Source organism: Macrobrachium rosenbergii, chromosome 51 (genome assembly GCF_040412425.1).
Source record: "Macrobrachium rosenbergii isolate ZJJX-2024 chromosome 51, ASM4041242v1, whole genome shotgun sequence".
NCBI classification, from domain to species: domain Eukaryota; kingdom Metazoa; phylum Arthropoda; class Malacostraca; order Decapoda; family Palaemonidae; genus Macrobrachium; species Macrobrachium rosenbergii.
In genome coordinates, this window is record NC_089791.1 from 75,286,925 (window position 1) to 75,302,086 (window position 15,162).

General features: G+C 45.3%; 1 protein-coding gene across 8 annotated transcripts in view; it reads right to left on the reverse strand.

The window, feature by feature from the left end:
• The window catches only part of LOC136833493 (uncharacterized), a 437,570-nt gene extending 423,234 nt beyond the window's left edge, over positions 1–14,336 (reverse strand). For 5 of the 8 annotated variants that reach the window (XM_067095712.1, XM_067095709.1, XM_067095711.1 and 2 more), the window contains exon 1: positions 13,298–14,060. The gene's annotated coding sequence lies outside the window, so the exon portion shown is untranslated. Of the gene's footprint in view, positions 1–13,297; positions 14,147–14,201 lie in introns of those variants that run through there. The other 3 variants (XM_067095717.1, XM_067095716.1, XM_067095710.1) reach the window with 3 other exon arrangements.
• Positions 14,337–15,162: the final 826 nt, after the last annotated feature.

A 15,162-nucleotide genomic window follows, 5' to 3' on the forward strand; every position in this document is an offset into this window, starting at 1 on the left:
TGCTGTGTCTGCGATGCTCACTGTCAACCTGAAAGAAAAGCAAAGATGATTAGTAGAGGGAGACTCCTCTCGCTACAAGGGGAACTGCCCTATGCAGCGGGAGGAGGTACTCTACAAGAGGTCGCCCAATCGCTCCCCGAACCCAGTCTTCGCCAGACGAGCGAGCGAAGAGGGCCAAGGAGAGAAATCTACTAAAGGGGAGAAGGAAGAACCTACGGAAAGAGAAAAAAGGACGGAGGGGAGGCCACCAAGGGTGCCATGGAAGCGGAACTTACCGACGATGCCCACAACCTCCCACCCGGCCCCCAGTTCTCCAAGTGCAGGCGGCGAGCAACACTCAGCATAAGTAGGAAGGAATTAGTGATGCCCCTTATACACAGAGGGTGGAAGCCCAAGAAGGGAACGAACTCTTACATCCCGATGAATGTAGGGGAGTGAAGATATTACGTCCCGCACTATATCTCCGAAAGTACAGGGGCGCCTTCAATATTTATGTAAAGGGCTGCTAGAAGAGAAGCATTATCACTCGGTTACACTTCTCCAATAACGCCCTTGGCCGTCAAACCCAAGACAGCGCAGGGAACAATGGCTTATGCAAGGTTATTACAAATCGTGGGTTCGTATTAATAAATATCAAACACACGTATATATAAATAAAAATACAGAAAGATCCCACTGGGATAATAAGAGCTTAACGACAATCACGCAGAGAGAACGAAAACACGTCAGCAATGCATGACGGCCGAAAGTCAACTGGAATGTTTACATCCGCGCAGCCAGGTATTCCCGCCTACCTAGCGGTAGTTACTGCCTAACCACCTTACTCAAGAGTTTAACGGCCGTTTCCAGCCTACGCCTGAAAGTAATTCCCAAAGTAAACGACCGACGGTTTGTATATCGTGTCGGAACAAGAAGCCTTTCCAATGGCTGTCTGTTGCGCCCTGGGACTTTGCAACAGGGGCAACTGAGGGGCCGACTAACGTGGGCAGACCCCATGAACCTCCCATGGGCCTCTGGTATGGCTTCTCCCAGGTTCAGGGGAGTGTGCCCAGGGACCTTTGACTAGGAGAGTCAGTGGGACAGGCAGCCAGCTCCTTTACTAACACTCCACTTACACTGGTAACACTGCCTTTATTAACTTGATCCATTATGGCACGAACCAAAGACCCCAACTGGGCCACAGAATTCACAATTAACTCAAACTTACGGTCAAATCTTGACTCTAGGCTGGCAACGGCATTGGGTTCAGAAATGTGGGAGCTGGGTAAAGGATCAGGTGGTACTGCAGGAGAACTGGGAGTCAGGGATAATACAGAAGCAGAAATAAGAGGTACAGTACATCAACATTGACAGAAGACTTATCAGATCCCTAGCTAACTGAGGTCTAATTGTCATTCCTAAGAGATGCCTTTCTCTTCCTATCCCTCTCTAACTTAGATAGATGAGAACTTAAAAGTTTTCCACTGTTTAGGGTCCCAATCTCTGCATTCCTCACATGTTCGAAAGTCAAAGAACAAACTTGACCTCTACAATATGCGCAAATGGTATGCGAGTCATATTTCGCTGAAGTTAACTCCGTATTGCAGCCTTTCCAGCAATAACGAGTGGAAGACATACTTGCATTAGACATCGTCAGACAAGTCGGCAACCAAAAGTCAAAGTAACGAAAAAATTGTCAAATCTTGAAAGAAATAAGGTCTTAAAAAAAACCCTAACTCTAAATAATTGCCAAAATGCTACCAAGTAAATATATTTCACCAAATTTATCTCAATCAACACCAGTAACGAAATCCAAATTTAGCTGAGAGCTAAAAACCTCGTTGTCAGCTGGCAGAAACAAATTGAAGTGCATTGCTGAGTTGTTCGTCTCTTTCCCGAAAGTGGGCAGGACTATCTACCTACACCAAAATAAAAGAATCACTACAGCGAATTTTCAGATTTTATGTGCTGAACTAGTTAGAAACTATAGCTATGCAATTACTTGGTAAGTTACTTATATAAAAATTACATTTTTATAATAAAGTTTATTTATATACTTACCCAGTAATTATACCGCTGTAGTTTTCACTTGACAGCAGCTTGGATATCACAATTTTTAAAAGTACATTGTATTTTTGCTAACTTTACAAACCTAAGGTCCTTTACATTGGGAATTACTTTCAGCGTAGGCTGGAGATGGCTGTTGAACTTTCGAGCAAGGTGGTTAGGCAGTTAACTACCGTCCGTGAGGCGGGAGTACCGCCTGCCCGGATGTAAACATTCCAATTTGCCTTTCGGCCCAGGTATCAGATTGAGGGGTGGCATGAGGTGGGCATAAAATGTAAAGGACCTCGGGTTTGTATAGTTAGGAAAAATACAATTTACTTTTAAAAATTGTGATTTGTTCCAACACAATATACAAACCATCGGTCCTTTACATTAGGAAGACCCACTGGTTGGAGGGAGGAATCTGAGTGAGTCTCTATGAACTGACTGGAGTTCACCACACCTTGTCTTCCCTTCCTGGTTGATAGAGTGAGGAAGGGAAAACTGCCTCTGACAAATTGATTGGGTCGTAAGAAACGCAGGATCAATTGTCAGACTTCTGGGTCCCTTTGCATGAAAGAGGAATCGTCAGTTCATGCAAAGTAGGCTAGGAAGAACTCCGAATCGGTGACATTAAGGCAATCACAAGCATTGGGTTTGTCTTATTGTCATGGTCTCCTTCCCCACCTTGCAAGGGGAAGGAGTGGGGTTGCTTCTATAAACTTGAACGGAAAATAGAATGGGAGCTCCAGTTGGTTGCTTACCTGCATCTACAGCACCACCAAATCCAGCATGTAACAGCACATCCGCTCCCTGCCTGTGGGAAGAGAGCCGAGATGGGGAGAAAGAAGAGAGGCCAGTCACTCCACATTCATTCTCGCAACCTGTCCTGTTAGAGGAGCCGGGTAAGCTACACAACTTGTTGAGCAGCCACCACAGGACCCAAGGAAAAAGTGTCCAAGGACTTCTGTGCAACATCCCGGAGGTTGGGACCACACACCTGCCTGCAACACCTGAAGAACTGACATGTTCCTCCGGAATTTGAGGGACAGACCAATGCTGCGGACTTCGTGAGCTCTCAGACGAAGCTTACCAGTGTCGCCTTCTCCAGCAGCAGAATACGCTCTCCTTATCATCTCACAAAGTCGAAAGAGATCGTGTTCTTGGACACTTCTTTCTTGGTTGAGCCAGTGCTAACGAAGAGTCGCTGACACTCAGGCAAGAGACGTCGAGTCCTCTTCAGATAGTGCCACAGCACTCTAACAGGACACAGTAGCATCTAGTCTGGTTCATTACCTACAAAGTCCTCTAGGGAAGGGATCATGAAGGACTCAAAGCGTGCATCAGGGACCGAAGGATTCTACATGAAGGACTCGAAGCGTGCATCAGGGACCGAAGGATTCTAAGTCTTCGCCACAAAATCCAGAGTAACCGATCCCCATCCCCTCGAGTGGTTAACATTAAAGGAAAGTCTGCGCAGTTTGCCATCTCTCTTTGCCGATGCCAAAGTCAGCAAGAAAGACGGTCTTCAGGGTCAGATCCCTGTCTGACGACTCTCGTAAAGGCTCGTATGGTGCATGAGTCAGGCTCCTTAGAATGACAATCACATCCCACGCAAGGGGCCTGAGATCCCTGGGTGGGCAAAACCTTTCAAAGCTTCTCATCAGTAAGGAAATCTCGAAAGAGGGGGAGATGTCTACTCCTTTCAGCTGCAAGACTAGGCCGAATGCGGCGCGGTAGCCTTTCACAGCTGAAACGGAGAGATGCTTCTCTCGGAGAAGGAAGACGAGGAAGTCCGCGACCTGCTGAGCAGTAGCTCTGACCGGAGAGATTCCACGACACCAACCACAGAAGACGGACCACTTCCCCTGGTATACAGCTGCGGAGGATCGTCTGAGGTACCTGGCCACCTCCGTTGCCGCACGACACGAAAAGCCTCTCGCTCACAGGAGATGGTGGATAACCTCCAGCTGTGAAGAGACAGGGACTGCACTGCCTTGTGGTACCGCTCTATGTAGGGTTGACACAGCGGGTCGGGCCAGGAGGGGACCCCTCTCGGCACCTCGGAGAGGAGAGCTAGCAGGTAGGGACACCAAATGGCCTTGCCACCAGAATCATTCTGAGATTCGGAGTGATCATTGCCTGGCTGATCACTCCTGCGAATCAGACAGAACGGAGGAAAGGCATAGACATCGAGGTTGTCCCACGGGTGCTGGAACGTGTCTTCCGCAGCGGCTCATGGGTCCAGCACAACCTGGAGCTTTCTGTTGTGCCAGGTACCGAACAGATTGATGACTGGACGCCCTCACAGGTCGAGCAGCCTTTCCATGACTTCCGAGTGAAGGGACCATTCTGTTACGATCACCTAATTCTGGTGGCTGAGCTTGTCTGCCACGACATTCCTCTTGCCTAGAATGTACCTGGCTGACAGCTCTACCGAGTGAGCCACAGCCCACTCATGCTCCTGCATCATCGACTGGTGGGGCGGGAGGGATACTAGACCTCCCTGCTTGTTGACATATGTCACTACCACAGTATTCTTGCTCATCAGCACCATGGAGTGTCCTATCACTACATCCCAGAACTGGAGAGCCTCGAAGGCTGCCTTGAGTTCCAGGACATTGATGTGAAGGTGCTTGTCGTCTCGGCGCCACACTCCCGAATTAAGCAACTCCTCCAGGTGTGAGCCCCATCCCTCAGTCGATGCGTCCAAGAACAGCATTATGTCCAGAGGGGGAGTATGTAGAGATACTCCTATCAAGAGGTTCCTGTCGTCCATCCACCAGTGAAGGTCCTCTCTCAACTCCTCGGAAAGAGGGATGAGAAAGGACTGGGAGTCTCGGGTCTGGGACCAATACTCCTTTAGTCTCCATTGTAGAGACCGCAGGTGAAGACACCCATGAGGTACCAGCTTCTCCAGCGACGACGTGACCGATGACGACTTGCCATTGCCGAGCTGGCTGTCTCTCTCAAGACAGGAAGTTGTGCTGCCTTCCTGAACCTGCTGATACAAGAGTTCGAGGGAAAGACTTTTGCTGCTACCATGTCCATATGCCCATATGCTTTATCCTCTGCTTGGGGTTGAGATCTGACTTCTCGAGGTTTACACAATCCCAAGATCGCAGCAAAGCCCAAGGAGCCGGTCCCTGTCTTGTAGCAACTGCGAGTGAGATCTAGCCATGACCAGCCAGTCGTCTAGATACCTAAGTAGGCGTATCCTGTGTGAATGGCCCAAAGCTGACAGGACAGAGAAGACTATCATGAACACCTGGGGAGCATTCGAGAGCCTGAAGCATAGTGCCCTGAATTGGAAAACTGTCTCCCCAAGGATAAAGTGGAGGTACTTGCGAGAGGACGGATGAATGGGTATTTGGAAATAAGCATCCTTCGAGTCCACCGTAAGCATGAAGTTGTTCTCCCTGATGGAAGCGAACAAGGATCGCGCCGTTTCTATTGTGAACCGTGACTTGTGAACGGATCAGTTCAGGGGAGAGAGGTCTATGACTGGTCTCCATCACCCTGTGGCTTTCTCTACGAGAAAGACACGGCTGTAAAAGCCTGGAGACCGATCTGACACAACTTCCACAGCACCCATTGCTCAGCATGGCTTGCACTTCTTGCTCTAGTGCGGAGTCCTTCGGTGATCCTTGGAAGTAGGTGCAGAGACAGACCGGAGTGTTGGGGAGGGGTGGCCGAGACTCGAAGGGTAGTATATATCCCTCCCGAAGGACATCCACTATCCAGGTCTCGGCTCTGTATCGCTGCCATGTTGTCCAATGGCATGACAGGCACTCTCTCCCTTTGGCAGCAGTGGAGGGGGGGGGGGAATGCTGCCCCTAGCATTTCCCCTTCTTCTTCTTCCCCTTGCCCCCTTTACCAGATTGGACAGTGGGCTGAGAGGGGAGGGAAGACCCACCCTTTTCAGAGGAAGAAGAAGGCTGGGTGTTTCCATGGGATCCCTTCGAAGACTGGGACTTCTTAGGGGCCGAAGAAGAGCTAGCCTGACCCAAGGGCCTGGCCGCAGTGGAACACAAAGACCAGGAGGTCTTGGCCACTGCCTGGTGAACAAGGCGGTCGCTGTCATCGGCCTGACACTTGTCCACCGCAGCATCCACCAACTGTCTAGGGAAGAGAGAGGTAGAACCCAGCAACAGTCCGCTCCTCAGGGTTACTGCCGACTCGGGCCCCACGGACCTGGTGAAGCGAGAAAGAACGGCGTCTCTCCGCTTCAGGACCAGGTAGACACACAGGTTTGCCGTCTGGTGGGTGAGGTATGAGATGGCTCTACCTCCAGACTGGCACAGTCTCCTGAAAGCGGAGTCCTCCCCAGGTACAACAGCATCCGAGGAAGCAGCCACTTTGGATACTGTGAATGACGACAGATCTAACCAGGAGACTGCCTGGAAAGCTGCCATGGCAGTGGCTTCCAGCCTCTTGCTGAGAGAGGGAAATACTCTCTGCAGTAAGTTGCTGCAAAGAGAGACCCGGGCCTAGACGAACCAGGTCTGGGTCAACCTGCTTAGGCGGCAATGACATCTCTGATGGCATATAAAAAACGCTTCTGACGAGGCAGAGGAGGGAGAAGCAGCTTGTCCGAGTGGTTCAATCGCAGGGAGTTGTCCTGCCCAGACAAAAGACCATTCACTTGATCGAGAACCCCCTCGGCAAGCATGGACCATGGCAGCCCCACCGAAACCTTGGGTTCCTTCTTGGGTCCCCAAGTTTCTTGTTGGACGAGTCGGAAGAGTTCTCAGCTAGCACTCTGCTAGGCCCGAGTTCGAGTCTCTAGCCGGCCAGTGAAGAATTAGAGGAATTTATTTCTCGTGATAGAAATTAATTTCTTGGTATAATGGTATAATGTGGTTCGGATTCCACAATAAGCTATAGGTCCCGTTGCTAGGTAACCAATTGGTTCTTAGCCATGTAAAATAAGTCTAATCCTTCGGGCCAGCCCTAGGAGAGCTGTTAACCCTTAAACGCCTACTGGACGTATCATACGTTGACTAAAATTGTCTGTTGGGTGCCAAGTGGACGTACCCATCACGGCGACTACAAAAATTTCAACCTTGTCAACTTTGACTTCGACGGAATGGTCAAAAATGCTATTGTAAGCTAAAACTCTTACATTCTAGTAATATTCAATCATGTACCTTCATTTTGCAACAAATTGGAAGTCTCTAGCACAATATTTCGATTTATGGTGAATTTTTGAAAAACCTTTTCCTTACGCTCACCCGTAACTCGGCCGAAAATTTCAGAAATTCTTTTCGTCATTTTGTCGTAATTTTTGCACTGTTTTATATTAGCCGTTACATAAAGTTTTATATATGAAAATGTGCGCAATTTCATGTAAAATAGAGCAAAAATACAACCCATGGTTGTAGCTTTTATCAGTTTGGAAATATTTTCATATAAACCACGATAACTGCCAAAATTTCAACCTTCGGTCAACTTTGACTTCGACCGAAATGGTCAAAAACACAATTGTAAGCTAAAACTCTTACATTCTAGTAATATTCAATCATTTACCTTCATTTTGCAACAAATTGGAAGTCTCTAGCACAATATTTCGATTTATGGTGAATTTTTAAAAACTTTTTCCTTACGTCCGCGCCAGAAATTCTTTAAATCACGTTGTCGTAATGTTTGCACCGTTTTATATTAGTCATTACATAAAGTTTTATATATGGACATGTGCGCAATTTCATGTAGAATACAACAGAAAATAACTCATGGTTGTAGCTTTTATCAGTTTTGAAATATTTTCATATAAATCACGATAACTGCCAAAATTTCAACCTTCGGTCAACTTTAACTCGACCGAAATGGTAAAAACGCAAATTATAAGCTAAAACTCTTACATTCTAGTAATATTCAATCATGTACCTTCATTTGGCAACAAACTGGAAGTCTCTAGCACAATATTTCGATTTATGGTTAATTTCTGAAAAAAAAAACTTTTTCCTTACATCTGCGCTCGGTAACTCGGCCGAACATCTCAGAAATTCTTTTGTCATGTTGTCGTAATGTTTGCATCGTTTTACATTAGTCGTTACATAAACTTTTATATATGAAAATGTGTGCAATTTCATGTAGAACACAACAGAAAATAGATCATGGTTGTAGCTTTTGTCAGTTTTGAAATATTTTCACATAAATCACGATAACTGCCAAAATTTCAACCTTCAGTCAACTTTAACGCGACCGAAATGGTCGAAAAACGCAATTGTAAGCTAAAACTCTTACATTCTAGTAATATTCAATCATTTACCTTCATTTTGCAATAAATTGGAAGTCTCTAGCACAATATTTCGATTTATGGTGAATTTTTGAAAAAAACATTTTCCTTACATCCATGCTGCGGTAACTCGGCGAACATCTCAGAAATTCTTTATGTCATGTTGTCGTAATGTTTGCACCGTTTTATATTAGTCGTTACATAAAGTTTTATATATGAAAATGTGTGCAATTTCATGTACAATACAACAGAAAATAACTCATGGTTGTAGCTTTTATCAGTTTTGAAATATTTTCATATAAATCACGATAAATAGAAAAAATTAAACTTTCGGTCAAACTTAACTCGACCGAAATGGTCGAAAACTGCAATTGTAGCTAAAAAACACTTACAGTCTAGTAATATTCAATCAATTAGCTTCATTTTTCTCAACAATATTTCGATTTATGGTGAATTTTTGAAAAAAACATTTTTACGTCCATGCGTTAAATTCATGCATCCTTTTGTGATAATATTTTCTCTGTGTTGCTTTGATCGTTTTACAATTTGTTATATACCAAAATCATCACAATTTAGTGTACAATACAAAAAAAAAAAATAACCCGTTAGCTTTAACCGTTTTGCTCACAGCACGATTTGTATAAAATTATATATGAAAAAAATTTTTTTTACTGTCATATATTTCAATATTTATATATGATAATGATATTTTTTTTATTTCTGATGGTTGCATACTAAACTTCAGGCAATGACAAAAAAGGAGCCAAAATGAACTCTTAATCTTAAAAACTAAGCTTGCTGTGATTTTTTGAAAAAACTTTTTTCGCTTACACTAACTCCCGAACCGCCGGCATACGGGGAGACGTTTTTGTAAATAGAGGCTCGGCGTATAAGGGTTAATCAGCTCAGTGGTCTGGTTAAACTAAGGTATACTTAACTTTTTCTTGGGTCCCCAAAAGGATTCAAGCCAGGGACTGGGGGGAGTCGAGCGCGCGGCTGGCTGGCGAGAACTTGCACTGTCTTCTAGACGTGCCCCAGTCTCCTCCGAGGCCGAAACTTCTCGGGAATACAGAGCAGGGGACTTCTTCTCTGTCTCACCAGGTTTCAGGAACCAAGGGACCTGTGCACCTTCCCAGGAACCTGGCTTGGCACTCGAAGAAGTGCCAGCAGGAAGAGTCGGAGCACTTGCATGCCCGGACTCTTTCTCCCGTCCTGTGCCTGAGTCGGTAAGGAGAGAGGTTTCTCCAATACCAGACCTGGATACTCGGTGTGGCTCACAAACGAGTGTCTAACACAGACCCGCTGGCTTTAGAAGCAGGCTTCTTCAGTGCAGCAGGGGGCCGTGGTTTGCACACCCTCGGCTCCCGATACGACTGACCCAGGGGTCACCGAATCGGTTCCCTGGCCCGTGGACCAGGAAGAACCAACGAGAGATCCCACTGCCTTCCCTGTGGAAGGAAGCAGTCCCTTAGAAGTCTCGGGGTGAGACTTCGGGGCAGGGGGGGGGGACAGGCTTCTTCTTCGGCTAGCGAGCCTCAGAAGAAGAAGAGGAAGAAGAGGTAGCAGACAACGAAGATGAAGGTGACGACGACACCTTTCTAGACCTCTTCTTCGACGTTCTCTTTGTCATCTACTTCAGGATGGCGGTCAGGTCCCCCATCCACGAGGAAGCAGCAGAAGACACAGGCGCAGCCAAGGGAGCCAGGGAAGTGGGCACAACCCAGGTAGTGGAGACGTTGGTGCTTGGGCCAGCAACTACTGAGGCAGGTGGAGCAGCGCGGGAGCCAGGAAAGACAGAAGGCGGTGCATGGGTCGAAGGCACAGGTGGAGCGCGAGTGGAAGCCAGGCCGGGCCGAGATTCAGGGCAGCCAGGAGCCAGAACCAGAGTTGGGAACAAGCGTGGGTCAGCAACAGGAGCAGGCATGGAGATATATGGCACCGTTAAAAGTCACCATCCTTGAGGGGCCAGGCAGGGATAACGGGGACAGGAAACCCAGAGGTAGCGGCACGGTATGGAGCGTGGCAGGAGCAGCCAACACCTGGGTGTCCAGGTGCTAGGTCACTGTCATAGGCAGCTTGCTGAATGATGTCATGGTGACGGTCGTGGTGGTGGATGTGGTGGCTGCATGGGTCGTCACTGGAGCGCCTGACAGATGGGATACCAGACCCTCCAGTGATGGAACGTTAGGAAGACCCAGGTGCAACCAGGTAGAGGTGAGGTCAGACACCTGGCTACCGAGAGACGCTTCCACTGCCAAGCCTGAGGAAAAAGTCGGGTCAAATATGGAAGCCTCTACTTGCTCTGGGGGAAAAAATTCGCCCCAGGAGCGAGGAGAGACCCCAGAGACGATGTCCTGATTGTCCACTCCTGTGCAGCCTTCCACAACCAATGAAACGAATGAGGAAGGGGAGGGGAAGTCCTCACTCATGGGAGAGGCAGCAAGAAGGGGAAGCTTGACAGGAGAAACGATCCCGACGGGTCAGCCACCAAAGGAGTCATCGGGGGCGCATAACCCTCAGACGATGCCTTGGCGGGCTTCCTTTGGTACTGTCTCCTCCCCTCAAACTTCCCCCACTGCTCAGCAGACTAGGAACAACACTCAGCACAAGGAGAAGTGCATGAACACACACGTCCTCTGCAGGTGGGGAAGAGGGTGTGTGGGTCCATATCCATGCTAGAATGAAATGTATTACATTTCTTTCCTCCCACCCCAGGACACACATGCTGGGGGAAGGAGGGCTTACGGCGTTTGTCCACATTCATGATAACGAAAACAAGCAAAAACAAGGAAGATCTCACCAGGAAAAACAGCTCAAAGGCGGTCTGAGCAGAGAGCGAGAAAACACGTCTGCAGCGCACAACAGCCAAAAGCAAATTGGAATGTTTACATCCATGCAGGCAGTACCCCTGCCTCCCGGATGGCAGTTAACTGCCTAATCACCTTGTTCGAAAGTTCAACGGCCGTTTCCAGCTATGCTGAAAGTAATCCCTAATGTAAAGGACTGACAGTTTATATATCATGTCAGAACAAACAGCAGGCAAGGCAAAGGGTAGAAGAACAGCCCTTCAGAGCGCAGCGACCGAAAGCAAAGTGAATGCTTACCGTCTGGGTGGGCGGGACTCCCACCAGTCGGTCGGTAGTTAACCACTTAACAACCTTGTTTAAAAGTTAAACAGCCGTTTCCAGCTGCGCTGAAGAATATTTCGGTAAATTTTTACAACAGTTCCAACTCCATTTTTCTAAAGTAATTATGTATTTTCATGTGTGTTTTAATGTGTTCTGAATGGTTATGATAGTAATACATAGGGGAAATAAGTTATTTTTGAGTTACTAGCCTATACTGTACACCCCTACTACACCCAACAAGGTTAGGGTAGGGACCCTTTGGGAATGGGGGGTTTGGGGTGGGGTAAATCACCATGGACACAAAACAGCATTTGAATTAAAGAATAAAATGAGGTAAATCATAGCATACCTAGCAAGTCATAGTCAGGCAACGTAGGCTAGTGTAATGTAGCCTAACATCCCTTAACTGCAAGGGGGTGGTGGAACGGCGCTTCGCGCCTTATCCGCATTTATAAGGATTCTTGGCAAGCACATATATACTGGCAAGAGGTAATGTTGCGCTGCGCGCGCTAGCCACAGGGGTTACAGAAGGTAAATCATGGTACAATATTATTTTAAAAATAATTATAAATTTACCTTATTTGGATGGACACAAACGTTTTGATGGGCTATATCCAGAACAAGATGGTTGTGGCTCATCTACAGTGTCATCATCGTCATCATCAGAAAATGATTCCCTAGGTGGTGATGGCGGCTGGGTGTCACTTAAAGGTGGATATAATTTAGTAGCTTCAAGTAAAAATTGGTGTAAAACTGAACTGTACTGCTGCAGGTAACACTCCATGTTGTCTTTAAGAATCAATGCATCGTGTTTCATTTTCAAAGAAATCGTGAATTAAGCGAAAGTAATCAAAGTTACAAGATGAACACAGACTGGACATAACCTCACTCTATGCCAGACTTCAACCAAATGCAAGCGAAAATGACAGTCTGACACCTGTAAGATTTTCACCAGGTCACGTGACTCCTAGACAACACGTAACTAGCCACAATGCAATTTTAAGGGGGAAAAAATTCGCATCAGAACCACAATGCAGTTCTAAACAAAAACAAATTCGCGTCAGAGCACAAACTGTGTCTGTGTTAAAGTAAACAAATCACTTAGAAATTTTTCGAGGATGGGGATTATATAAACATTCACATCTCGAATATGGTGAATTTCCCCAAAAAGTGTTCAGAGACAAAGTTTAATTATTTTTTATGCAAAATGTATCTATAATACTATAATTGTTATAGAATGAGTTGGAACTATTGTAAAATAATACCAATATTTCTTATGTAAAGACCGATGGTTTGTATATTGTGTAGGAACAAATATTTTACCCACAGATACTTTTAAGCTTTGAGCCAAAGTCACCGATGACATTGGCGCACGCTCAGGACAAATGATCACTCACTAGGGTAGCCTTAGGCTAAATAATGATGTTATCAATCATGCACTGTCATAATTCAACATAACCACTCAGTGGTATTCTTAAATAGTTGGTATTTCTAAGTAATAGCTCTGCATGGACTGTATGGAATGGTTCCACAAATATGAAAGTCATTAGGGAGCCCTATGTTCAAGAAGGGACTGGCTAAGGGAATCTATTATAAAAGTAACCAAACTAACCCAGTAGGCCGTGTTACTCAGTCGGGAGGCTGCGCACCCCCAGAAAAGGAAACCACTTTTTACCAAGAGCTCCCCTATAAAGCACATGTGCGACAGCATTCCAGGATGCCCAACATATAAAAACACAATCAGCTCTAAGGTTGGGCCAGTTACAGTCGACTGAAAAAACTAGGGGTCAATTCTTGATAAGCAGCCAAAACACTACAGGAAAAGTCAATTTTACAGGAATCACCCGACGCAGAGCTACTGCTTAGTTCTACCAAATATTTTAAAGCAGAGGCTAAACATGATTACCTTGCAGGACGCTTTGCCCCCGAACATACGCCATTAGCCTGCTATCTGTGGGATACGACGAAGCCTCCAGAACTGTGCTCAACCCTAGCACTTCACACTCACACCCTACGCTAGCTAACCACAGCCTCTCCTGGATTATGTTAACATGACTATCCTACATCTATTTTTTTGTAGAGTAGCCTACCCTATAGGGTAGCCTACGGGTCTAGGCAGGCACGTAAACCAATGTACCTTTGATTAGCCTAGGCTGATAGAGGACGATGTGGCTGTTACTACCTACAGTACTTCTGTATAACACTTGCCTGACCTCGACTTTCGCCTTACAGAAACATGACTTCACTATTTGGCTATCTGTAACCTAGTCCAAACGGGTAACCTAGCATACACAGCACCTGAGGGTAACCTAACATACACAGCACCTGAAGGTAGTAACCTAAGCGTGGCACAATTGGGAGGCAATATAATATCTTGGCCTATTTTGACGGCATCAACTGAATTCCGAATAGAAATGATTCAAGTCCACAAAATATACATTAAAATGAAAAGGGAAGTAGCTGGAGCAAAGTGAAATTCGGCGGACTTCTATCAGCACCCATTCAGTGAATATGCAGGATAAAGCGAATACGTATCGAAGTTTGTATTGTAAACACGATGGCGTCACTTATCAGTTGCCAGGGTGATGCGTCGTTGCCTTAGAAATTGAATATTTTCCTTTCAAACATTGAAATCAGTATTGCTCTAGTAGAAAGCTTAGCCAGACACCAATTTTCTATTAGCTTCTTGGATTTAATGAAAACAATAAAAATATTGCAAATGACAATTATTTTATCTAATGGCAGTCTCGCGCTTACTTTCAAGGTACTTTTTATTCAGTATTTTATACTTCCTAGAATTTCCAACAAACCTTTTGTAGTCGTATTTTTGAAATTGGTAGATGGCAGTGACCCCATTGTATTTAGAAGACAATCCATTGTTGAGTCTGGAACTGAAAGGAAAACCTGTTGATATGAAACCACGGAAACAGCAGATTTGAACAAATATGTATTTTTTTGCTATACGTTTCAACAATATTTTCCATGTGGCTGGCATCGCAACAACACCGGAAACTGACTTTCATTCACAAACATCAGTCATTATCATCACCATCATTCTCGTTCATGGGAGGGTTCCTTTAGCTTCCCAATATAATTTATTTTTAAGTTTTGAATTACTCGAAATGTTCTATGCCAATACCTTCCCTGTACATACTGTATGCTACCGGTGATTAACTTTACTATATTGTAATGGAAGGTACGAATATTTCAGGTTAATGTTTTATCGTCATGTAACCTATTTCGAAACATATTTGATGTTCAAACCTTTCTTTACGAGATAGCTAAACAAGCTTACTAGGGTGTCGAGACCTTTTCATGCTTGCCTTTATATATTATTAAGGAACTAATACCGTTACGCCAAGATGAGGTAATAAGTGAGTGTGACTTCTCGTAGAGCCTACCATGAAATATCACTAGGCTCAAATAAAGAAAAAAACCAAACGTGTTTTTAGAAAACGAATAGCTGTCGGAGAGCATAATTCGACCTATCTGAATTAATAGTGTGAAGTATGAGTCATCTCTAAAAACATTCGTAACTTAGTTTGTTACTTCAGTAATTCACATACGTTAAATAGTGTTAGTGGGAATGATAGCGTAACCTGTTTCCTCAATTTTCGCGTTATAGTGTCCAGCTCAAAGTACTTTGAATACTGTCCCGATATTGTTACACAAAACGAAATTGAGGAAATTCTACCATGGTTTAACGATGAAATAAAATTTAAGAGGTTGGGTGATGGGCTGACTGACATAATAAGAAGCATATAAAAATTG